This window comes from Equus caballus, chromosome 6 (genome assembly GCF_041296265.1).
Source record: "Equus caballus isolate H_3958 breed thoroughbred chromosome 6, TB-T2T, whole genome shotgun sequence".
Taxonomy (NCBI): Eukaryota; Metazoa; Chordata; class Mammalia; order Perissodactyla; family Equidae; genus Equus; species Equus caballus.
The window spans coordinates 70,768,765-70,796,669 of NC_091689.1; the positions used below are offsets into that span (position 1 = coordinate 70,768,765).

The 27,905-nt window shown below is 37.4% G+C and overlaps 1 long non-coding RNA gene across 1 annotated transcript; it reads left to right on the forward strand.

Moving 5' to 3' along the window:
• Positions 1-7,433: 7,433 nt before the first annotated feature.
• On the forward strand, positions 7,434-27,417 carry LOC138924674 (uncharacterized). The gene is made up of 2 exons (XR_011439731.1): positions 7,434-7,896; positions 24,575-27,417. It is a non-coding gene; the product is annotated as an uncharacterized lncRNA (long non-coding RNA).
• The last annotated feature ends 488 nt before the right edge of the window (positions 27,418-27,905 follow it).

The window sequence follows — 27,905 nt, forward strand, 5'->3', positions numbered from 1 at the left end:
TAGCTGAAAGAATGTTTCAGAATTAGAAAATGCATTGCCACAGTACTTCCCAAAAATAGGTAAAAGAAGAAAAATATGGTCATCTTCATAGATCTCTCAAAAAATATTTACTGAAATTCAACATCTATTTCTAGGAATAAAGAATTCTCATGAAAATAGAAATATAAAAAAATACTTTATTACTAAAATATTTATTATTATAAATCTCAACAGTCAACTTCATATGAAACAATAAGACATTTTAGGTTTTCCTATTAAAGTTCATTATTAGTCATGTTGTAGGTACACCACTTCACCCCTAGTGCCCTCACCTGACCCCCCTTTCCCCTGGCAACCACCAATCAGTTCTCTTTGTCCATATGTTAACTACCACCTATGAGTGGAGTCATACAGAGTTTGTCTTTCTCTGTCTGGCTTATTTCACTCAACATAATACCCTCAAGGTCTATCCATGTTGTTGTGAATGGGACGACTTTGTTCTTTTTTATGGCTGAGTAGTATTCCATTGTATACATATAACACAACTTCTTTATCCAATCATCAGATGCTGGGCACTTAGGTTGGTTCCATGACTTGGCTATTGTGAATAATGCTGCAATGAACATAGGGGTGCATGGAACTTTTGGAATTGCTGATTTCAGGTTCTGAGGATAGATACCCAGTAGTGGGATGGTTGGGTCATAAGGTATTTCTATTCTTAACTTTTCGAGGAATCTCCATACTGTTTTCCATAGTGGCTGCACCAGTTTACATTCCCACCAACAGTGTATGAGGGTTCCCTTTTCTCCACAGCCTCTCCAACATTTGTCACTCTTGGTTTTGGATATTTTTGCCATTCTAACAGGTGTAAGGTGATATCTTAGTGTAGTTTTGATTTGCATTTCCCTGATGATTAGTGATGATGAGCATCTTTTCATGTGTCTATTGGCCAACCATATATCTTCTTTGGAGAAATGTCTGTTCATGTCCCCTGCCCATTTTGTAAGTGGGTTGTTTGATTTTTTATTGTTGAGTTGTGTGAGTTCTTTGTATATTATGGAGATTAACCCTTTGTCGGATAAATAACTTGTGAATATTTTCTCCCAATTAGTGGGCTGTTATTTTGTTTCAATCCTGTTTTCCCTTGCCTTGAAGAAGCTCTTTAGTCTGATGAAGTCCCATTTGTTTATTCTTTCTATTGTTTCCCTCATGTGAGGGGTTATGGTATCCGAAAAGATTCTTTTGAAGCTGATGTCAAAGAGTGTACTGCCGATATTCTCTTCTAGCAGACTTATTGTTTCAGGCCTAATCTTTAGGTCTTTGATCCATTTTGAGTTTATTTTAGTAAATGGTGAAAAAGAATGGTTGATTTTCATTCTTTTACATGTGGCTGTCCAGTTTTCCCAGCACCATTTGTTGAAAAACCTTTCTTTCCTCCATTGTAGGCCCTCAGCTCCTTTGTCAAAGATTAGCTGTCCATAGATGTATGGTTTTATTTCTGGGCTTTTAATTCTGTTCCATTGATCTGTGCATCTGTTTTTGTACCAGTACCATGCTGTTTTGATTACTGTAGCTTTGTAGTATGTTTTAAAGTCAGGGATTGTGATGCCTCCAGCTTTGTTCTTCTTTCTCAGGATTGCTTTAGCAATTCGGGATCTTTTGTTGCCCCATATGAATTTTAGGATTCTTTGTTCAATTTCTGTAAAGAATGACATTGGAATTCTGATTGGGATAGCGTTGAATCTGTAGATTCCTTTAGGTAGTATGGACATTTTAACTATGTTTATTCTTCCAATCCATGTACATGGAATGTCTTTCCATCTCTTTATGTCGTCGTCGATTTCTTTCAAGAAGGTCTTGCAGTTTTCATTGTATAGATCTTTCACTTCCTTGGTTAAATTTATCCCAAGGTATTTTATTCTTTTTGTTGCGATCGTTAATGGGATTGAGTTCTTGAGATCTTTCTCTGTTAGTTCATTGTTAGCATATAGAAATGCTACTGATTTATGTATGTTGATTTTATACCCTGCAACTTTGCTGTAGTTGTTGATTGTTTCTAATAGTTTTTCTATGGATTCTTTGGGGTTTTCTATACATAAGATCATGTTGTCTGCAAACAGCGAGAGTTTTACTTCTTCGTTGCCTATTTGGATTCCTTTTATTTCTTTTTCCTGATGCATAGCTCTGGCCAACACCTCCAGTACTATGTTGAATAACAGTGGTGAAAGTGGGCACCCTCGTCTTGTTACTGTTCTGAGATGGATGGGTTTCCGTTTTTGTCCATTGAGTATGATGTTGGCTGTGGGTTTGTCATATATGGCCTTTATTATGTTGAGGTACTTTCCTTCTATACCTATTTTATTGAGGGTTTTTATCATAAATGGATGTTGGATCTTGTTGAATGCTTTCTCTGCATCTATTGAGATGATCATGTGGTTTTTGTTTCTCATTTTGTTAATGTAGTGAATCACGTTGATTGACTTGCGGATGTTGAACCATCCCTGTGTCCCTGGTATAAATCCCACTTGATCATGGTGTGTAATCTTTTTGATATATTGCTGTATTCGGTTTGCCAAAATTTTGTTGAGGATTTTTGCAACTATGTTCATCAGTGATATTGACCTGTAGTTTTCCTTCTTTGTGTTGTCCTTGTCAGGTTTGGGGATCAGGGTGGTGTTGGCTTCACAGAATGTATTAGGGAGTGCTCCATCTTCCTCTATTTTCTGGAATAGTTTGAGAAGGATAGGTATTAAATCTTCTTTGAATGTTTGGTAGAATTCTCCAGAGAAGCCGTTTGGTCCTGGACTCTTATTTTTGGGGAGGTTTTTGATTAGGGTTTCTATTTCTTTACTTGTGATTGGTCTATTCAGATTCTCTATTTCTTCCTGATTCAGTTTGGGTAGGTTGTATGAGTCTAGGAATTTATCCATTTCTTCTAGGTTGTTCAATTTGTTGGCATATCGTTTTTCATAGTATTCTCTTATGATCTTTAGTATTTCTTCGGTATCTGTTGTGATTTCTCCTCTCTCTTTTTTTTTTAGTGGGTCTGGCTAAGGGTTTGTCAATTTTGTTAATTTTTTCGAAGAACCAACTCTTTCTTTCATTGATCCTTTCTACTTTTTTGTTTCAATATCATTTATTTCTGCTCTAATTTTTATTATTTCCCTCCTTCTGCTGACTTTGGGCTTTGTTTGTTCTTCTTTTTCTAATTCTGTTAGGTGTCGTTTGAGGTTGTTTATGTAAGATTTTTCTTGCTTATTGAGGTGAGCCTGTATTGCAATGAATTTCCCTCTTGAGACTGCCTTTGCTGCGTCCCAAATCATTTGGTACAGTGTGTTTTCATTTTCATTTGTCTCCAGATAATATTTGATTTCTTCTTTAATTTCTTCAATAATCCATTGTTTGTTCAATAGCATGTTGTTTAGTCTCCACATTTTTGGCCCTTTCCCAGCTTTATTCTTGTAGTTGATTTCTAGTTTCATAGCATTAAGATCAGAAAAGATGCTCGATATTATTTCAACTCTCTTGAACTTATTGATGCTTGCTTTGTTGCCCAAGATATGGTCTATCCTTGAGAATGTTCCATGCACGCTTGAGAAGAATGTGTAACCTGCTGTTTTTGGATGAAGTGTCCTATATATATATCTACTAGGTCCATCTGATGTAATTTTTCATTTAATTTTATAATTTCCTTGTTGATTTTCTGTCTGGATGATCTGTCCATTGGTGTTAATGGGGTGTTGAGGTCCCCTACTATTATTGTATTGCTGTTGATGTCTCCTTTTAGTTTTGTTAATAGTTTCTTTACGAATTTTGGTGCTCCTGTGTTAGGTGCATATATATTTATAAGTGTTATGTCATCTTGGTGGAGCGTCCCTTTTATCATTATATACTGCCCCTCTTTGTCTTTCTTTATCTGTTTTGCTTTGAAGTCTACTTTGTCTGATATAAGTATGGCAACACCTGCTTTCTTTTGTTCATTATTAGCTTGGAGTATGGTCTTCCATCCCTTCACTTTGAGTCTGTGTTTGTCTTTGGGGCTGAGGTGTGTTTCCTGAAGGCAGCATATTGTTGGATCTTGTTCTTTGATCCATCCTGCCACTCTGTGCCTTTTGATTGGAGAGTTCAATCCATTCACGTTTAGAGTGATTATTGAAACGTGGGGGCCTACCATTGCCATTTTATCACTTGTTTTCTGGTTCTTTTGCATTTTGTCCTGATGGAGAGCTGTTACTTTGCGTTATTGTCCTTCTGCTTATCTCCTTTGTTCTGGATTTTGTAACCCCTTTCCTTTTTTTGATTTTTCAGGAATGAGGTTCTTCCTGAGCATTTCCTGAAGAGGAGGTTTCCTGGTGATGAACTCCCTTAACTTTTGTTTATCTGGGAAAGTTTTTATTTCTCCATCGTATTTGAAGGATATTTTAACTGGGTAGAGTATTCTTGGCTGCAAGTTTTTGTCCTTCAGAGTTTTGAATATTTCATTCCAATCTCTTCTAGCCTGTAAGGTCTCTCCTGAGAAATCTGCTGATAGCCTTATGGGGTTTCCTTTGTAAGTTATTTTCTTCTGCCTGGCTGCCCTTAGTATTTTCTCTTTGTCATTGACTTTTGCTAGTTTCACTACTATATGCCTTGGGGTTGGTCTTCTTGCATTAATAAAGTTTGGAGATCTATTGGCTTCTGTCACATGAAGTTCCATCTCTCTTCCCAAGTTTGGAAAGTTCTCAGCTATTATTTCTTTGAACAGGCCTTCTGCCCCCTTCTCCTCTTCTCCCTCTGGTATACCTATAATCCTTATGTTGCATCTCCTAATTGAGTCTGATAATTCTCAGAGAGTTTCTTCATTTCTTTTTAGTCTTGGTTCTCTCTCCTCCTCTGTCTGCAGCATTTCTATATTCCTATCCTCCAAATTGCTAATTCTGTCCTCCATATTATCGACCCTACTGTTCAGAGAGTCCAGATTTTTCTTAATCTCCTCCATTGTGTTCTTCATCTCCAGTATTTCTAATTGGTTCTTCTTTATAGTATCAAGCTCTTTTGTGACATAGCTCCTGAACTCATTGAGTTGTCTATCGGAATTCTCTTTTAACTCGTTGAGTTTTTTAATAATGGCAGTTTTGAAATCATCATCATTTAGGTTATAGATTTCATTGTCTTTGGGATTGTTTTCTGGGTGCTTATCATTTTCCTTCTGTTCTGGATCTTTAATATATTTGTTCATACTGCTTTATGGCATGGATTTGTGCCTCCGCATACAGATAAAGTTTAGTCGCTGCTTCCACTTGTTGCAACTGGTGTGGGGGGGACAGCTGTTTAGACCGCACCAACCAGGAACCCTGTCAGCTGTTACTGACTGGACCTGGACCCCTCCTCATAGTCACAGTGGTCCTGTGGGGTCCCTCGTTGGTTGTGGGGGCAATCGCAAGGGGGCCTCAGGCTGCTGGTGCCTACTGTTGCAGCCCCCTTAGACGCGCTCCCTTCTTTTGGTCTGCAGCAGTGTTGTGGGCTTTCCCAGCAGCCAGGAGCAGGATCACCTATAATCACCGCTTTGTCCCTAACAGAGCCCACAAGATCACACTTGTCCACTATAGGTCCCAGCAGAGCTATAGGTATCTTCTGCAGTCTGTCGTTAGCTCACCTAGCTGTGCTACTTTTGCCCCAGGGCCTTCCCGCCTTGCAATTGCCAGTTGGGACCTCTCCACTAGTGCTGTGCAGAAGCTTTTGCTGAGGCTGCTGTAGGAACCTGGAGTTCCCCCCGGGCTACATAGCCATTTCACTGGAGCTCCACTCTGCCCCATTCCACTCTCACGGGATCTCTGGGAGCCCCTTGCCTCGTCTGGGACATGGTCAGAGTCTGTGGGCCTGGCGGTGGCTTGTAAGCTGCTGCCTTGTGGGGAATTCTGCTCTAGGAAGCTTCCTGGTGTTCCAAATGCTGGGCGGGGCCTCCCTGCCAGTGGCGAGCAGAGGCCCTCCCTGCTGGGGGGGTGCGGGACCCTGGAGTGTCCCCCCGGGCCGCAGAGCCAGTGTTGGAGCTCCACCCAGTCCCCAAGCACATCCACGGGAAGTCCAGGCACCCCCTGCACCGACCCATGCGCCAGAGACCATGGGCCCAGCATCAGCTTCCGGTCTGGTGCTGGGCCGGGGAATCTGCCCACCAGGAGCTTCCCTTTGTCCTGGATTCTGGGCGGGGCCTCCCTGCTAATGGTGAGCAGAGGCCTTCCCTGCTGGTGGGTGCAGGACCCTCGGGATTCCCCCTGGGCTTAGGTGTAATCACGGGGGGCTTGTGTAGGGCTGTTGTCACCTGTTTCCACTGTCACTCTGCTGGTGAGTGCACACTCCTGCCCTTGGTGTGTGGCGATGCTATGGGGGAGTCTGCTGGAAGAGAGCCTCCTGCAGGAGCTAGGCCAACCAGGGGTCGGGTGTCAGAGAGTTTTCAATTATTTCCACCTCCTCCTGGGGGGGAAGTCCATCCGCCTTCCAATGTATAGAAGCACGAGACTCTTAGGCGTCTTGAGATACTATCTGGATATCCTTTGTTAATCGGTGAATGTCCAATTAGTTGTAGATTCAATGGGGGGGGGACAAAGAAGACCAATCACTCCGCTATCTTGGTCCTGCCTATTAGCACACTCTTATTGCAACTGTCCTCTTAATTGGATTGGTACCCAGTGTAGCTGGTTGCTAGGCTTGGGGTGTACAGTTGTGATAGGTCTGAGGCCAACAAGGCTGATGTCAGTTCTCTTACGAGTGCAGCTGAGTAGAGCTAGGCCTTGGCATGGAGGCACTCAGTTGTTTCAGGCTTTGGAAGGTGGGCTGATCCTTTTTATGGCTATTTGTGAAACACAAGTCTTCTGCCGCTGATAAGCCTCACCCTCCTCTGGACCACATACACTGTCAGCACAGTCCTGGTCCATGCACACTTCTCAACCCCGTGGAGCGTACCCCAACACCACACTGCAGAGGCCTCCACCTCTGCCCCAATGCCCCCCACAGTTCACCTGGTCCTCACACAAGCCCTGCCCCACAGAGGCAGACACCTTTGCCTGCCTGTAGAGGATCAAGACACCCAGTCAATGCAGGCTGAAAAGTAGCCTGAGGGCTTGCTGTTAGGTGGGGCCAGTCCCTAGGGCGGGTTGCCTGCCCTGGCTGAACTGGATTAAATCTGTGCTCTAGTGGGTGTGGCAGACCCCCCCCCCCCGGGCTAACAGCCCAAGGATCGCACCTCAATGGCCCCCACCTGTGTCCGTATCAGCACGCCTGGACCAGCTCATAACAACGGCCCCCACCAATGTCTCGGTCTCCCGAGAGGATCTTCCGCTCACCAAGATGCCCCCAGAGCCCACCAGGTGAGTCTTGTTTCACCAAACGACAGTCAGCCTTCTCTCTGGTGACTTTAGGTTGCTGCAATGAGTGAGTTTGTGCGTGGGCCCTTTAAGACCCGGATCTTTTCGGCTTTCGGCCAATAGCTTTTCTGGGGTGTCCTCGCTGCAGTTGATAGGCAGCAAAGACAGACAGTAAGACCGCCCTCTCAGTTGGGCTGAGTCCGAAGGATGGTTATAGCAGTATTGCCCCCGCTACGAACCTCACTCCTCCAGGGAGGGCTCGTACCTTAGGTTGGCTCCCGCCTGGCCAGCTGAGAAGCTCCGCTGCTCCCAAAGGTGGCTTTTTTCCTCTCTGCCCGGAGTTACTGCCTCTTCTGCTTTCGTCAGGACTGTCCCTTGTTGTGGGGGTTCTCTTTATCCAGTTTTCAGTTTTCAATCCAGGGTGATTCTTCCTAAAATTGTTGTAACCTGGTTGTGCTTGTGGGAGGAGGTGAGTTCAACGTCTGCTCACAGCGCCATCTTGATGAGAACCTGTTGACACTGTTTTGATCACACCAGACAGGATCAAGTGAGGACTATGGCCTGACGGACAGTGATGGTAAGACTTCTTTGGTTCTAAGAGGAATTCTGCTTTCAGAGATGTTAAAATGAAAAATTTGTGTCTTAGAATGAATGAAATACAGTTGATACTTTCCTCATGCCATCTGAGAATATATTCTAGGTGAAATAAGAGTTAAATGTAACGATTAATGCATAAAAAAGTTAGAGCAAACGGGTGAGTATGTATATAATCTGGTAGTGAGAGAATCTTTTCTAAAATAGAGCATAAAAAGAAGCCATTATGGAAAACATTGATAAAATTACTGCTCTGTGACCTTGAGCAGGAACTTAAATCTGTGCTTCATTTTCCATATCTTTAAGATAAGGACAACAATATTACCGACCTTACAGAGTGGTTTGAATATTAAATGAGGTGATATATAATGCACTTAGAAAAATACTTGGTACACAGTAAGTGCTATGTTAATTGAAGTTCTTTTTATTATTCAACAAATAAAAAATGGAAGACTAGTATCTACAAAAACTTACCATATACATCTCTCTCCTGTGTAGAGTTTTTTCCCTGTAAGTATGGAACTTTGTCTCTGTCCTAAATAAAGATGTCTTCACTATTTGGGTTTAATCACATTTTAATTAAAGTGAATTAGATATTTCATAATTATTAGAGACATCAACTGGTCAGTGTTTAGCATACCCTATCGATCACAATTCATTTTAAAACCTAAATTCTTAGATTCCTATATTGCCTTTGCTGTTTGCTTGAACACAGAAAATTTTAATTTTCTGGGTCCCTATTTCTTACTCATATTTGGAATGACTGACAGCTCAAGGGAGACTTTGTATGTTGTGTGGGTCTGTGTTACGTGAGTGTATATGTGGGTGCGGGCAGTAGCCTATAACTAAGCTGTTTCTCATGCAACTGGAGAGTTTGTCTCTATCCTTTTCTTAGACATTTCACAGAGTGGGAGGGCAGAGGCTGTGACTAATAATAAAATTCACACATAGCTTTCACAGGGATTAATCCCAATATATTATGCAAAGTTCCTATCTAGGAAATCCTATTAGAAAGTAAACAAATCCTCTCTCTAAACAAATCCTCTCTCTAAACAGATCTAAACAAAGGTATGGAATTTGCATATTCTACTTGTGCTTCTCAATGCAAACATGCAGCTAAGTTAACATAGGGAACAAAGCTCTTTGGCAAACCTTACTTAGCAAAAATTATTGTAATATAATGTTCTCTGTTCTCATAAATAGGGAAAAGTTTTCATGTTTCAGCATAAAGAAAATTTTAGTCCCCCTGTGGGAGTTTCTGTAAGGATCTACCTGGCATCATGCATTAATTTTAAATAAAAATAACAAACAGAAGTAATTACAGAAAGAATTAAAAGACAAATTACAAATTAGGAAAAATATCTAAAATATGTGTGACATTTAATAGTGTGTTATCACTATACTTTATTGTAATGTCTTATTCTCCTTTACATATAAAGGGTTCATAGAAGTGAAAGAATGAAAACCACATCTAGTACAAGATGAACAAATAAGCCTAGGACATTTGGAAAAAAAGAAACAAAAATAATAAATTATTTGAAAAGATGTGTAACCACCATAGTAATCAGAGAAATGAAGTTTAAAATATGATACTATGCTTTACCTATCATATTTTTAAAGATTAAAAATAATAATAAATAATTCTAAACATGGCAATAAATTCTGGAAAACATAATTTCAGACACTGCTATTGGTATAACTATTCTTTAGAGTTCTTGTAATATCTGTCAAAAGCTTATGCTTTGATTAAATGATTCTATATCTGAAAATATACCTTTGAAAGATAATAAGAAAATTGAGTAATATATGTACACAGAAGAATTCATTCAGCATTATCTATAATGTCAAATTATTTGAGCCAATCTAAAGTCCCCCAAATAGGGACTTGTCAAAACATGCCACATGTTCTGAGTGCTCTCCCCCTTTTCTTTTCAGTGAGCTTAGGCCCTAGGGATGAGATGGGAAAGGTCAGAGAAATCAAACATAACTTCACAAATACCTGAAATCACATTCATAACACCATTATAATCACATCTCTTAGTCTGGCCAAGGCTGATAGATGTCCTTTCTCATGATGACTTCCTTCATTTAAGGATTGTCCCTTTTTCCAGGTTGCTTACTTTAAACACTTAAAATAAATGGGAAGCATATTTTTATAGCATAGCATTCCTGGGGATCTAAAAGGTTGCACACATATGCACTTGCAAAGAAAGACCTAAAAGGGCCTTAATCTCTTACCTCTGGTTAAACTTGAGTTCCTGTGTAAGCAGGAAGTGAAGACTAACGTTGTAAACGTCCTGAGCCTTGAAGGTATGCTGCAACACAAACACAGAGTTCTTCGGCAAAGGGCAGAAGACCAATTGATTCAAAGTACTTAAGGAAATCACTTACCAATTATTAGCTGATCAACAAGCTAACTGAACAGATTTCATCACCATAGTCAAATTGTCTAGAGACAAAGACAAAGAGAGAACTTTAATGCAGCTAGATGAAAAGAGTTTATCATGTATAAGGGATTCTCAGTAAGATTAACAGTTGATTTCTCATCAGAAACCACAGAGATCAGAAGGCAGTGAGATGACATTAAAAGTGCTGAAAGAACAAGACTGGTAACCAAGAATTCTATATTCTGCAAAACTGTCCTTCAAAAAGGACGAATCAAGATTTCTAAGATAAATAAAAACCAAGAGAATTTATCACTAGCATATCTGTCCTATAAGAAATAGTAAAAAGGAGTCCTTTGGGCTGAAATTAAGGTAATTTGAGTCCACACAAAGAAATAAAGAGCACCAGTAATAGTAATGATAAAGTTAATATAATATGAAGACATTATAAACGTATATTTTCTTTTTAACTCTTCTACCTGATTTAAAAGACAACTTCATAAAGCAATAATTCTAAAACTATTTTCATGGACTTATAATGTATAAAGATATAATTTATATGACAATACACTCACAAAGAAGAGTGGAGAAATGAAGCTATATTGGATCAAAGTTTCATATTTGAAAGAAATTAGTATTAATCCTAACTAGATTGGTTTAAATTAAGAAGCTAATTATAATATCCAAGGCAACTACTATGAAAAAACTCAAACTACATATAGTAAAGGAAACAAAAAGAAGGTAAAATGGAAATTAAAAATAGGAAATATCTACTTAACACAAAAGAAGGCAGTGGTGGAGGAAGAGAGGACGAAAAACATAAGACATACAGAAAAAATAGTAAAATGGCAGAAATTCTTATTGTTAATTACATTTAAAGTAAATGGATAAAACATTCCAATAAAAAGGTAGATACTGGCAGAATATGTTTTAAAAACCCGTGATCCAACTGCATCCTGTGTGCCAGACATTTTTAGATTCAAATACACAAATAGGTTGAAAGTAAAAGATAGAAACAAAACACTCACTAAAAGAGAGCAAGAGTGGCAATTCTAATGTAATACAAGACAGACTTTAAGATAAAATATTAATAGAAACAAAGGATGGTAAAAGTGTCAATATATCAAGAAGATACAATAGCTATTAACATATATGCACCTAACAACGGAGCCCAAAATACATGAAGGAAAAGAGGACAAAATTTAAGGGAGAAAAAGACAATGTAATATTAATTGGAGACTTCAATACTTTACTTTTAATAATGTATGGAACCATTAGGCAGAAGATCTACAATAAATCAAAGATTTGGATAACATTATAAGCCAATTAGACCTAATACAAATCTATAGAACACTCCACCCGGAGATAATAGAATACACATTTTTCTTAGGCATGCATGGGGTATTACCCAGGGTAGAACATACGCTAAGCCACAAAACAAACTTCAATGCTTTATAAAGAATAAAATCATATAAAGAATGTTTCTGATCTGATGAAATTAAATTAGAAATCAACAACAGAAGGATATTTTGGATATTCACAAATATGTGGATATTAAACAATACACTATTAAATAACAAATGGATCAAAAGGGAAATCACAAGGGAAACTAGAAAATACTTTGGGATGAATTAAAAGGAAAATGCAACATTCCAAAACATTGGATACAGGTAAAGCAATGCTTATAGGGAAATTTATAACTATAAATATTCATATTTTTAAAAGACTAAAAATCTCAGATTAATAATCTAACCTCACACGTCAAGTAATTAATATTATATAATGTTATAATATAATGTGTTTTATATTATTTATAATATACGATATATATAATATATACATAAAGCATGTATAATCGCATGTGTGTGTATACATGGCATGTAAACATGATCTCTATATATCTATACATAATTTTCTTAAGGGCGTGTGTGTGCCAAGAACTGTTCTAGGCACTGTAGAACTGCAGATAGAGTAAAGCCATGTTCCACTCCTACGTAGTTTATGATCCAATGGGTAAAAATCCAGTTCCACTAGGTGTCTGGGACCTTTGCAAAACAAGCAATGTTTCTTTCCAACTTGTAACGTCTATAAATAGTCTATGTCAGTTAAGATGGTCCATGACCAGACAGTTTCCCTCACCAATTCTACCAAGCATTCAAAGAAGGCTTAATACCTATCCTTCTCAAATTCCTCCAAAAAATTAAAGAGGAAGGGAAGCTTCCTAACTCATTCTATGAAGCCAACCTTACCCTGATACCAAAACCAGACAAGGACAATACAAAAAAAGAAAATTACAGGCCAATATCACCAATGAACATCGATGCAAAAATCTTCAACAAAATACTAGCACATCGAATACAACAATACATTAAAAAGATCATACACCATGATCAAGTGGGATTTATTCCAGGGATGTAGTCATGGTCAAGATCTGCAAATCAGTCAACGTGATACACCACATTAACAAAATGAAGAATAAAAATCACATGATCATCTCAATAGATGCAGAGAAAGGATTTGACAGGATACAGCATCCACTTATGATAAAAACTCTGAATAAAATGAATATAGAAGGAAAGTACCTCAACATAATAAAGGTCATATATGACAAACCTACAGCTAATATCATCTTCAATGGAGAAAAACTGAAAGCTCCCTCTAAGAACAGGAACCAGACAAGGATGCCAACATTCACCACTCTTTTTTAAATTTTTTTTAAAGATTGGCACCTGAGCTAACATCTGTTGCCAATCTTTTTTTTTTCTTCTCCCCAACGCCCCCCAGAACATAGTTGTATATTCTAGTTGTGGTTCTTCTGGTTGTGGTATATGGGACACCGCCTCAACATGGTCTGGTGAACAGTGCCATGTCCGTGCCCAGGATCTGAACCGGCAAGACCCTGGGCCACCGAAGCGGAGCACACAAACTTATCCACTCAGCCAAAGGACCATCCCCTCACCATTCTTATTTAACATAGTATTGGAAGTCCTAGTGAGAGTAATCAGGCAAGAGAAAGAAATAAAAGGGATCTAAATTGGAAAGGAAGAAGGGAAACTGTCACTATTTGCAGATAACATGGTTTTATACAGAGGAAATCCTTAAGACTCCACCAAAAAACTTTTAGAAATAATAAATGAATATAGCAGAGTTGCAGGACCCAAAATCAACATACAAAAATCAATTGCATTTCTATACACTAACAATGAAGTAGCAGAAAGAGAAATGAAGAATACAATCCCATTTAAAACTGCAACAAAAAGAATAAAATACTAGGAATAAACTTAACCAAAGAGGTGACAGACCTGTACACTGAAAACTGTGAAACATTGTTGGAAGAAATTGAAGAAGACACAAACGAATGGAAAGATATTCCATTCTCTTGGATTGGAAGAATTAACCTAGTTACATTGTCCATACTTCCTAAAGCAATCCACAGATTCAATGCAATCCCTATCAAAGTTCCAACATTTTTCACAGAAATAGAACAAAGAATCCTAAAATCTGTATGGAGCAAAAAGAGCTCCTGAGTAGCCAAAGGAGTCCTTAGAAAAAAGAACAAAGCTGGAGGCATCACACTCCCTGATTTCAAAATATACTACAAAGCTATAGTAACTAAAACATCATGACACAGGCATAAAATCAGACACACAGATCAATGGAACAAAATCAAGAGTCCAGAAATAAACCCACATATCTGTGGACAGCTAATTTTCAACAAGGGAGCCAAGAACATCCAATGGAGAAAGGAAAGTCTCTTCAATAAATGGTGTTGGGAAAACTGGACAGCCACCTGCAAAAGAATGAAAGCAGACCAGTATCTTACACCACACACAAAAACTAACTCAAAATTAATCAAAGACTTGAATGTAAGACCTGAACCCATGAAAATTCTAGAAGAAAACATAGGCAGTACATTCTTCAACATGGGTCTTAGGAGCATATTTTCAAGTACCATGTCTGACTGGACAAGGGAAGCAATAGAAACAATAAACAAATGGGACTACATCAAATTAAAAAGCTTCTGCATAGCAAAGGAAACCGTCAACAAAACGAAAATACAACCTAACAGTTGGGAGAAGATATTTGTAAACTACATATCTGATAAGGAATTAATACCCAAAATATATAAAGAACTCATATATCTCAACAACAAAAAAACTAACAACTCGATCAAAAAATGGACAGAGGATGTCAACAGACATTTCTCCAAAGAAGATATACAGATTGCCAATAGGCAGATGAAAAGATGTTCAATATAACTAATAATGAAATGCAAATCAAAACTACATTGAGATATCATCTTACACCTATTAAAATGGCTATAATCACTAAGACAAAAAATAACAAATGTTGGAGAGGTTGTGGAGAAAAGGGAACCCTCAGACACTGCTGGTGGGAATGCAAACTGGTTCAGCCACTATTGAAAACAGTATGGAGATTTCTCAAAAAACTAAAAATAGAAATCCCATATGACCCAGCCATCCCAGGACTGGGTATCTATCCAAAGAACCTGAAATCAACAATCCAAAGAGACTTATGCACCCCTGTGTTCATTACAGCATTACTCATAGTAGCCAAGACATGGAAACAACCCAAGTGCCCATCGACTAATGATTGGATAAAAAAGATATAGCATACAGATACAATGGAACACTACTCAGCCATAAAAAAAAGATAAAATCATCCCATTCTCAACAACTTAGATGGACCTGGAGAGTATTATGTTAAGTGAAATAAGCCAGACGGTAAAGAGAAACAGCATATGATTTCACTCATATGTAGAAGATAAACAAACACATGGACAAAGAGAACAGTTCAGTGGTTACTGGGGAAGGGGTCTAGGGGGTGGGCACAGGGTGTGAAGGGGAGCACTTATATGGTGACTGACAAATAATAATGTACAACTGAAATTTCACAATGTTGTAGACTATTATGAACTCAATAAAACAAAAAAAAAAGATGGTCCCTGTACTTTCTAGAGAAGTTATGAGGTTTGTCTGTGTCCAGAAGTACACAGGGTCCATTACCTGATCCCTAGGCTAGCAAATCTTCTCTCATTCAGCTAAGTGCTCTTAAATGTAAATTCCAAATCTACAGTAACATGCATTGCTTATGTAAACAGAAAAATAATTGCTATGGAGAACTGCAACAAGGTTTTAATTACTGATGGAGTGATCAAGTAGAGTCATGGAGGAGGTGATGTTTAAAATAAGTTTTAAATAATTTGCTGAAATTTGGCAGGGATGATTGAGGGATAATTTTAGTGCAGGGAAAGGCATAAACGAAAGCATGAAATTAGACAAATTATAAGCATATTCTGAAAATATTAAATAGTCCAGTTTTTGTGATGCAAAGGAAATGTGAATAGGAGCACTTTGCACAGGGCTTAGGAAGCCTAACTGGAACAGGAAAATGACATTATATGAATCTCAGCTAAAGACAATTAACATGGCCATTGCCTGCTGAATGTGTGGGTATGGAGAGTGATTAGTAGCATTTTGATTATTCTGAAGCCCTCGTGATACTCCAGGCAGGCAATGTAAGGTGGGGGAAGGGCACAGTGGAAAAGCCTAAGTGGAGAGTGAAGATGATTGTGAACAAGAACACCCAAAGATGCTTCTATTCTCACGTTAATAGTATTTTACAGAACATTCTGTCGCTCATAATTAAAAGATTCTTCTCCATTGGATTAGTAATAATTTTCTTAATTACAAGCAACGACATTCATTTGAACTAACATCAACTAAAAAGAAATTTATTACCTACGGACACAGTCCCATATATTCCAAGGCCAGTGATGTAATAATGAGCGGAACCCTAAATCTAGAACACCATGATACCCCAACTCCAAAATTTCTTGCATTTATGCATTTCCATAAGTGTGCTTTATTCTCTATTTCTCTCTCTATGGAACAGCTTGCTTTCTTTTTCTAACAAAAGGGTAACACCGTGAAAAAGCACGTGCCTTTGATAAGCCTGAGTTTACATATAAATTGTCCAGGAAGAATTGAGTTACCTTATACTCCATTAGTTCTAATTATTGTCACAGCCCATCCTGGACTAATCAAATTTCACAGGAGGACGGTTTCAAGTTGAAAAATAATTTTCAGGAATTAATCCAAGGAAACATAGGGACTGAGAGAAGGACTGTGAGCTAGGAACACAATTCAATAATGTCTAATATATTATTGTAAACAGAAGCTCTGCTCCTTGGCTTACGTTTATTTTCACTTCCATGGCTAGGTAATACTTCTCAGCAGCCTTTTAACTCGCAAAATCAAATTTGGTAATGAAATGAGAACCCTCCATTCTTTACTCTAGATTTCAATTTTAATTCTATTAAACATTTCTACATTGATCCTAATTTTAATCCACTCTGTCGCATTTAGATTTATTTCTGAATCCTTTTTTTTTTTTAAAGATTGGCACCTGAGCTAAGAACTGTTGCCAATCTTCTTTTTTTCTTCTGCTTTTTCTCCCCACACCCCCAGCTCCCCCAGTACACAGTTGTACATTTTAGTTGTGGTTCCTTCCAGTTATGGCATGTGGGATGCCGCCTCAACATGGACTAATTAGTGGTGCCATGTCCACACCCAGGATCCAAACTGGTGAAACCCTGAGCCGCCAAAGTGGAGCACACGAACTCAACCACTCGGCCATGGGGCTGGCCCCTTGAATCCTTTTAAGAAGTGTGATAGATACTGTAAGAATCTGATTAATGCTGAAAGTAATATAATTATTACTTTCTGACTTTTGCACGTTGATATACCTTTTATCATATCCAGGTTATCATATTAGATTTTTTAACACTAATATTACATTTTTAACTTATATTCAGTTTGCCATCATTTATCATCCCTGAGTCTTTTTTGTATTTTTAAAATATCTTTATTTAACATATATTTGTAGTTTTGTTGGAGGTTTTTTTCTTTTGGCCATTGAACTTTTTTGTTAACTGAGGCAGATCTATTTTCTAATACAAAATATTAATGGGTTAATTTAGATTGTTTTCTCAGTTGGAGCCTATGATCATTGGCTACTTAAAGAGCATTAAAAAAGAAAGTAAATAATTGACATCAGCAAGATGGTGGAATAGGGAGCCCTGACCACTCCTTCTCCTCATGAATACACCTATTCAATAATAGTACATGGATAATTTCTCTTTATGAGAAAACCAAAAACTATTTGAGGGGCTCCTACATCCCAGGCAATCATAAAACCAGCCACATGGAAACCAGTAGGAAAATTTGAGATACCACCTTATCATAATCCCCACTGCCACCACAGCACATATTATTGGGAATAAATCCCCAGCTCCCAGCTTCTCCCTGGAAAGGGAAAGAGCTGGATTACACATTAAAGTTCCAATTTATCTTAGGGCTACCCAAGGAACTGGCTTCTGTCTCACCTGTCGCAAAGCACTGATAGGACCCATCAGAAATTAGACCTCTGGGGGCTATTGAGAACAAAGATTGTGTTTGGAACTAGTGCATGAGCACTTTCCACAGCTCCTTCTCCTGGCTAAGTGCAGAGTGAGCAAGTGAGTAAAGAAAACTCAGCTCCCAGCTTTTCCCTGGGGTGAGAAAGAGTTGGACTGCACGTTCAACAGTCTAACTTTTCTCAGGGCTACCTGAGGGACTGGCTTCTGTCTTGCCTGTATCAGAGAACTGACAGGACCCAAGATACACTAGACCCTTGGGCTCCAGAAAACAAAAAATTGTTGTCCAAGGAAGCACAGGCTCTCACCACAGCTCCTCCTGGCTCAATGCAGAACAAGCAAGTGAAAAACTCAGCTCCTAGTTTCTCTCTCCCATTCTGGATAGGGAAAGAGTTGGACATCACATCCAATGTTCCAACTTTTCTGGCTACTGACTGAGGGACTGGCTTCTGTCTTGCCTGTCTCAGAATGCTAAGCATAATCTAACTTAGCATTCTCTAAATGCCTAACAGCTGCTAAGATCAAGGATAGTGGTTTGGACTAGCACAAAGACTTAAGAGATCCACAGACTATCTGGGAAGGCTGATTGGTGAGGGTCTTCTCCTGTACAAAGCCAACCCATGAAGACGAGGAGAGGTAGCAATTTTTCTAATGGGTAGATACCAACACAAAGAGTCAAGATCAATGAACAAATAAAGAAATATGATCCAAACAAAGGAACAAGATAAAATCCCAGAAACTAACTATAAGGAAACAGAGATATATTAATTACCCAACAGAGATTTGAAAATAATCACCATAAAAATGCTCAGTGAGCTCAGGAGAATAATTTACAAACAAAGTGGGAATTTCAACAAAGGGACAGAAAGTTAAAAAAACAACAGCAGAAATGTTGGAGCTGAAGAATACAATAACTAAATTGAAAAATTCAGTACAGTGGTTCAATACCAGCCTAGATCCAGCAGAAAAAGAATCAGCAAACTTTAAGACAGGTCATTTGAAATTATCCAGTCAGGGGAGTAAGAAGAAAAAATAATGAAAAGAGTAAAGAGAGCTTAAGGGACTTATGGGACACCATCAAGGAGACCAATATAGGCGTTACACGAGTCCCAGAAGAAGAGAGAAAGGACTAGAAGGCTTATGTAAAAGAATAATGGCACAAAATTTCCCAAATCTAGGGAAGGAAATGGACTTCCAGATTCAGGAAGCCCAAAAGTCTCAAATAAGATGAACCCCAAAGAAATCCACACTGAGACACATTATAGTCGAATTGTCAAAATTCAAAGACAGAGAGAATTTAGAAAGCTGCAAGAATAAAGCAACTTGCCTATAAGACTATCAGTGGACTTCTCAGCAGAAACCTTGTAAGACAGAAGCGAGTTGGAAGATATATTCATACTGCTGAAAGAAAAAATCTGCCAACCAAGAATATTATATCTGGAAAAAAATCAAAAGGGAAATTAAAAAACATCTTGACACAAACAAAAATAAAACACAGCATAACAAAACTCATTGGATGCAGCAAAGCAGTACCAAGAGGGAAGTTTATGGCAATAAACACCAACATAAAAAAAGATCTGAAATAGACAACCTAACTTTACACCTCAAGGAACTAGAAGAATAAACTAAACTCAAGTCAACAGAAGGAAAGAAATAATAAAAATTAGAGTAGTAATAAATGAAATAGAGAATAGAAAAAAATCAACAAAACTAAGAGTTGGTTTTTTTAAAAGATAAACAAAATTGATAAACTTTTAACTAGACTAAAAAAAATGAAAAAAGCTTCAAATAAACAAAATCGGAAAGAAAGAGGAGACATTACAACTGATGCTGCAGAAGTAAAAAGGAACATAAGAGAGAACTATGAACAATTATATGCCAACAAATCAGATAAATTAAGATAAATGCATAATTCCTAGGATCATACCACTTGCTAAGACTGAATCATGAGGAAATAGAAAATCTGAACAGCTCTATATCAAGCAAGATCTATATCTTTAACTCTTCCAAAAAATTGAGGGAGAAGGAACACTTCTAAACTCATTTTAGGAGGCCAGCATTATCTTGATACCAAAGTCAAAGACACACAAGAAAAGAAAAATACAGGACAATATTCCCGAAGAATATAGAGGTAAAATCCTCAACAAAATAACAGCAAACTGAATTCAACAGAACATTAAAATAATCATTCACTGTGACAAAGTAGGATTTTCCTTGGCATGCACAAATGATTTAACATATAAAAATCAATCAATGTGATATACCACATTAACAGAATAAAGGATAAAAATCATATGATCATCTCAATAGATGCAGGAAAAGTATTTGACAAAATTCAACACCCTTTCATGATAAAAATCTTCAACAAACTAAGAATAGAAAGAAATTACTTTGACATAATAAAGGCCGTATATGACAAGCCCACAGCTAACATCATGCTCATTGATGAAAACTTTCAGGCTGGCCCAGTGGTGAAGCAGTTAAATTCGCACATTCTGCTTCGGTGGCCTGGGGTACACCGATTTGGGTCCTGGGTGCTGACTTGTCAAGCCATGCTGTGGCAGGTGTCCCAGATGCAAAACAGAGGAAGATGGGCACGGATGTTAGCTCAGGGCCAATCTTCCTCAGCAAAAAAAAAAAAAAAAAAAAGAGGAGGATTGGCGGCAGGCGTTAGCTCAGGGCTAATATTCCTCAAAAAAAAAAATATGTAAAAAAAACCTGAAAGTTTTCCTCTAAGATCAGGAAAAAGACAAGGCCGCCTACTTTTGCCACTTCTATTCAATACAGTACTGGAAGTCTTAGCCAGAGCAATTAAGCAACAAAAAGAAAAAAAAGCATCCTGACAGAAAAGGAAGAAGTAAAATTGTCTCTTTTTCAGATGACATGATCTTATATGCAGAAAACCTTAAAGGTGTCACAAAAATGTGTTAGAACCAATAAACAATTCAGTAGAGTTCTAGGATGCAAAATCAACATAAAAAATCACTAACAGGGAGCTGGCCTAGTGACATAGTAGTTAAATTTGCGTGCTCTGCTTTGGTGGTCTTGGGTTCACAGGTTCGGATCCCCAGCACAGACCTAGGACCACTAGTCAAGCCATGCTGTGGCAGCATCCCACAAGCAAAAGGAGGAAGATTAGCAACAGATGTTAGCTCAGGACCAATCTTCCTCACACACACACACACACACAAAAATCACTAACAAGGAACACGAAGAACAGTAACAATGAAATATCCTAAAAGGAAATTAGGAAAATATTCCATTTACAGTAGCATCAAAAAGAATACAATATTTAGGATTAAATCTAAATAAGGAGGTGAAACACTGGTACTCTGAAAAACTACAAAACATTGATGAAAGAAATTAAAGAATATAAATAGACATCCCATGTTCACAAATTGGAAGAATTAACATTGTTTGAATGTCCACATTATTCAAAACACTCTATAGATTCAATGCAATCTCTATTAAAATTCCAATTGCATTTTTCACAGAAATAGAAAAAACAATTCTAAAATCTTACAGAACCACAAACGACCCTGAATAGCCAAAACAGTCTTGAAAAAGGAGAAGAAATCTGGATTCACACTTCCCAATTTCAAATATATTAAAAAGTTACTGTAATTAAAAGAGTATGGTACTGACATAAAGACAGGCATATAGACCACTGGAACAGTATAGAGAGCCCATAAACACATCTACACATATATGGACAACTGATTTTTGATGAGACCACCAAGATATACAATAGTGAAAGGATAGTCTCTTCAACAAATGGTGCTGGAAAAACTGGATATCCACATGCAAAAGAATGAAAGTGGGCCCTTATCTTACACCATAGGCAAAAATTAACTCAAAATGCATTAAAGACTTAAGCATAAGATGTGAAACTTTAAAACTCCTAATAGAAAACTTGGGAAAAATTTTATGACATTGATTTGGCAATGATTTCTTGGATATGACACCAAAAGCACAGGCAACAAAACCAAAAAGAGACAAGTGGGGCTACACCAAACTAAATGGCTCTGCTCAGGAAAGGGAACAGTCAACAAAGTGAAAAGATAACTTATGGGATGGGAGAAAATATTTGCAAACCATGTATCTGATAAGGGGTTAATCTACAAAATATATAAGGAATTCCTACAACTTAATAGCGATAATAATGACCAAATTCAAAAATAGGCAATGGATTAGAATAGACATTTCTCTAAAGAAGACACACAAATATCCAACAGGTATATGAAAAGTGGGTCCATGTCATAGATCATTAGGGAAATGCAAATCAAAACCACACTGAGGTCTCCCCTCATACCTGTTAGGATGGCCATTATCAAAAAGCAAAAAACCAGTGTTGGTAAAGATATGGAGACATTGTGATCTTTGTATACTATTGGTGGGAATGCAAAATAGTACAGCCACTATAGAAAACAGTATGGCGATTCCTCAAAAATTTAAAAATAGAACTACTATATGATCCAACAATCCCACTTCTGGGTATTTATCAAAAATAAAATCTGAAAGCAGTATCTTAACGTGATATTAGCATTCCCATGTTCATTGCAGCACTATTCTCTATAGCCAAGATGTGGAAACAACTTAAATGTCCATTGATGGGTAAATAGATAAAGAAAATGTGGTCTATTCTTACAGTAGGATATTGTTCAGCCTTAAAAAAGAAAAAAATCCTGTAATATGTGACAACATGGATGAACTTTGAGGACATTATGCTAAGTGAAATAAGCCAGTCATAGAAGGACTAATACTGCGCGATTCCACCTACATGAGGTACTTAAAATAGTCAAAGTGGTAGAAGCATACAATAGAGTGGTGGTTGTCAGAGGCTCAAGAGAGGGGAAAATGGGCAGTTTTTATTCAACAGGTATAAAGTTTCAGTTGTGCAAGATAAATAAATTCCAGAGATCTGCTATAAAACGTTGTCTATAGTTAAAAAGTATTGTGCACTTAAAGATTTGTTAAGAGAATAGATCTTATGTTAAACCTTCTTACCGAAAGAAAAGAAAGAAAAGGAAGAAAAATGGCCCTGAGCAAGTTCATTGTTGGCACCATTTTATCTGTCCCCGATCTATTATTATTAACATTTTCTTAATTTTAACTTAGCATAATATCAGCATATTGAATGTTTTCATTTTTAATAATAATGTTTTCATTCAAACTAAAGCTACCTGATTTCTCTCCATCAAAAATGAACAAAAAACTCTACCAATCAAAACATAATCAATGAGCAACTCCATCCCTATCTTGCCTTTTCAGCAGCCTCGGGCAGGTTGATTCTTGTCTTATTGAAAAATCTCTTTCTGCCCTGGATTAGTTGGCTTCACGTCATCTAGTTTTCTTCATATTTCTATAACAGTTTTTTTGGTGTTATTGGTTATTTTTTGGGTTACATCATGTCTGCGTATCTTTTAGTGATGTTTCCCAAAGCCATGTCTTTGGTCCACTGCCTAAGCTCCTTGAGTGATTTCATTAACTCATCATTTTGGTTACAACTGAGACTGCATAGTTGTGCTGGTTAAGAGTTCAGACTCTGGAACAAGATTTTTCTGGTATCAAATCCCAACTGTAAGCAATTTGCTTAATCTCTCCATGCCTCAGCTTCCTCTTCTGTATAAGAGGAAACATAATAGTATCTGTCTCAGGTTGGTTGTGAGGATTAGCTTCATACATGCAAATTGTTTACAAAGATTAGTGATATATAATAAAACACCATAAACGTTAGATCTTATTGATACTAGTACTTTTATGCTTATAAAATTCATATATATCTCCCAAATTTCATCTTCTGAGGTTTTTTCTTTATTCTTTTTTGTATCATTTTACTTTTAAAATACACAAATGTACTATTTGTATTAGAAAAAATTTAAAATGAAATGTGACATACAAGAATTCTCTCTCACCATTTAATATTTATGTCATTTTTATGATGCATATTCCCAGCACAAATCAGAATCCATAAACTCATTTTTAAATGAGTGAACAGTATTTGTTTACATGCCATATTATATTTTAATTAATCTTCTACAGTTGAACATTTGTGTTATTCTCAGTATATTTTGTAATAATAAATTATTGGCTAGAAAAGCATTTCTTGTAAATTAATGGTTATAAAATTGATGACTAACGAATTATTCAGTTGCTTACAGTTGAAGCGTGTGGCTTATGGTTTAAACCTCAAAGACTAAGAATACTACTAGAGCGGCTGTTCTTTTGCATGTCATTGATTGGGAAGCTGGCACTACTGTTAAGATGTGCTTGGTCAAACCCCCAACTGCCTTCTATCTCCAAACCACTAACATCCATCATTTCCCTCTGGAAAAGTATAGGATGAAGTGGGATACAACAACTTAAGCACTTTCTTCTTTATTTTTGGCAGCAGGGGTGCCTGGAAAAGAAACAATAGGCCATAAAACATGAATGTTTTAATAGCCTTTTAGATACCATAGCAGGCTCTTCTCAAGGGCATTTCCTGTCTTCAGAGATGAACTGGTGAATCAGATAGGCAGAGGAATGCATAGAATGTATTTAATATAACTTTTTGAATTGGATGTTAGAGTTTCAAAGGAATAGCAGAGGCCTTCAATATTGGACTAAGTCACATCTCACAGAGCAGGAACTGATATTTTTAAGGTTAAAAGGCTATTGTGACTCATTTCTTAGAATATACAAAGCAGATACCTCAGTTAGACTGCCTTGGGTGACTGCAGAAGTCCCAAGGGCAAGGGCAAGATATCCAGCCTGGTTTTATAGCTTCTAGATATGAGTGATTAAGCTAATTCCCAAGTAATATAAACTTGAAATATAATTACTTTTCTTTTTTATAGGTTGACTACTTGCCAGGTGCCATACTGACTCTGAGGATTGAAGTGTAAATAAGGCATAGACCTTGATGTCATAGAGCTCATAATGTAGCAGAAGATGTGGACATGTAAACATCGAACAAGTGTGGAGGCACCACACAGCACTGTAGGAGAACAGTATTGCCTTGAGTGAAAGCTTCACAGAACAAGAGCTCAGTCTTGAAAAAATCAATGGGAGTTATCAGTTAGTAAAGTAAAGGATGGGCATTTCTCAGAAGCGGGATGATGTGGACAAAAGCAAGACAGTGTTATGATGGGTTTGGTAACAGGACAGACATTTTTGTACTCTGGAAGTGAAATACAACAAAATGAAAGAAATTTGAAAAAAAAACAAAACAAAACCACCTGACAGTCTGTCTTTGACAATCTCCTCTCCCACTGCCCACATTCCCCTCCAGTAAGTGCAAATATTCGGTGAGAAGCCAGGGTTCAAGGATCTCTTCCTCCTTCTGAAAAGCTATGTCAAATTTTTATATTAGAACAATTCCTGAAAGTTCCTCATATTTCAACAATTACAATTTACTTACAATTTGCAGACTTTTTACAAAGTTTATATTGTAAATTATCACTAAATTATCCATACTATAGCAATTTTGCTGGTAGCATAACATTTGGTTAGCACTATAGACTGAGTATTTGTGTCCTCCCCAAATTCATATGCTGAAACTTAATCCCCAGTGTGATGGTATTTGAAGGAGGGACCTTTGGGAGGTGATTAAGTTACGAGGGTGTATCCCTCATAAATAGGATTAGTGCCATTATGAAAGAGACCCCAGAGAGATCCCTCACCCCTTCTGCCATGTGAGATTACAGCAAAAAGGATTTGGTCTATGAACCAGGAAAGGTGACATCCCCAGACATGGAATCTGCTTGTGCCTTGATCTTGGACTTCCCAGTCTCCAGAACTGTGAGAGTTAAATTTCTGTTGTTTATAAGCCACCTAGTCTGTGGTATTTTTTTCTAGCAGCCTGAACGGACTAAGACAGGTGGATATCTAGGGCCATATTGAAAAGATCTAAGTACTTGTGTCTTTATTGACTTTTGGTAGGAAACGGTAACTCTGTGAGATGCATAGAGCGTTCCTCAACTCTTTACCTAACTCTCACTCATTCTTTGTGTCTCACCTTAAATGTGACTTCCCCTGGGAAGCCTTCCCTGACTTGCTAGACTTTTTGTACTCCTAGATTATACTGTGTTTTTCATGTCATTGTATGTTTCACACTTCACTGTAATTCTTCACATGATTTTCTCTTGACTCTAAACTATAAACTCTGAGGGAAAGAGCCATGTCCTTTTTGCTCTCCTTTGTTTACCCAGAATCCAGTACCTGCTGTCTAATGTCAATTAAATCCATCAAGAGATAAATCTAATAATGAGCCAGGGCCTTCACAAGTAGTTTTTTCTGGAGACCAGTGGCATATGATGGTATTGGGTTGGCATATGATGGGTCTGGGTTGATTCCATATTTGAAGGATGTAGAACTTAACAATATAGTCCATTTTCTGAGAACAGAGCTAAAATAAAACTCTATGCAAATATTAATTCCAATGTTTTTAGCATTGTACTCAAGCTAACTGAGCTAACCGGTCACAGAAATGTTAGTCGTACCGCTTGGGAAATGTGACAAGGGATGCAAGTGGCGACCTTTCAAAAGAAATTGAATCAAACAATAGAAAACAAGTCACAGGCTGTGATTCTGTCCTGGGAGAAGGATGAATTGGCTAACTTAACCTCTACCAGGGCACGATATAGTTTCAAGAAATCTCTATTATAATACAGGACTTTTTAAACTTTATGATATATCATCATCCTAAAACACTAAAAATGCAGATGTAAGTAGAGTTGAATGTTAACGTCCTTCTTCAGCTTCTAACCCAGAATCCCAAGGTGCTGCGGTTTCCTGAAGTAGCTACTGTGAATCGTTTGTTGTGCATCCTTAAAATTGTTTTAAATACATTGGCATATGTGGAGGTAGTAATTTATATATAATTGTTCTTTTACTCCATAGGTGGTATCATACTATTTTACTTGTTTTATGACTTGCTTTCTTCACTTTTCACAATATATTGGAGATAGTTTCATATCACTGGTACAGATTTAATGCTTATATTTTAAATAGCTGCTGTGTATTTTGTAGTATGCATGTCTAGAACTTAACCATTTTCCTATTATTCAATCTTTGGATTATTTCAAGTTTTTTTCAGTTGCAGAAATACTAGAGTAAACATTTGGATGTACGTGGATCTTTGTGTATAGAAATAATGAATTTCTTTTAGATAATAAGAATTGGAACTCAAGATGGAAAGATGCACATTTAAATTTTGCTGAAATTATTACAACAGGGCTTTGATTTCCATAGTCCCACCAATAGAACATGGCTATGCATTTTTCCCTATACTTCATCAATATGAATTTTATGTTTTTTATTGCTTTTCCTTTGAATGGCTTATTTGTAACCTTTGCTCATTTTTTCTGTTTGGTTTTCTTATTGATTGAATGAATCCTTCATATATTCTGGATATTAATTGTTTGTTATATGTGTTGTAAATATTTTCTCTTAATCTATACCCTTAGATTCATCATATAAATTCTCCTTGGTCTTGTTTACTTAATGTGTATTGAAGTCAAATAGTTAATATCTTACTTAGGATTTTTCTTTCAGTATTCATAAGCAATGTTAGTCTGCAATTTTCTTTTTTGTGCTATCTTTGTTAGATTTAAATGTCAACATTGTACTTGCTACATAAAAATGGTTGGAAAGTTTTCTCTTTTTCCATGATCCAAATAAATTTCTCTAGCAGTTGAAATATCTGGTGGTTAGAATTCACCTTGAATACATCTGGGCCTGTGCTTTTCTGTTAGCTGGATCCTTGATAAAATTGCCTACTTTATCTGTGGGAGTTGGTCTTTTTCAAGCTTTCAATTTTGGTAACCTGTATTTTCCTAAGAAATTATGCATTTCACTTAGGCTTTCAAATTTACTTGCATAAAGGTGCACAAAAGAGTGCCATAATTTTTTTTAGTCTCTTCTGTATCAATACAGAAATTAGGACATGGACATCCTAGGGAAGGGTGAATGTGATTATTCAGTCTACCACCGTCTGCTTTCTTACAAGTACTCTTGGTGCCAAAATCCATATCAGTCAGTGTTCATCCAGGGGACAGAAACAGTGGGAGATAGAGATTAAGAGATTTACTGCAAGGAATTAGCCTATGCAATTGCTCAGGCTGGCTAGGCAAGTCCATAGGGCAGGCTGGAACTCTGGAGGTGGGCTGAAGCTGCTGTCCACAGGTG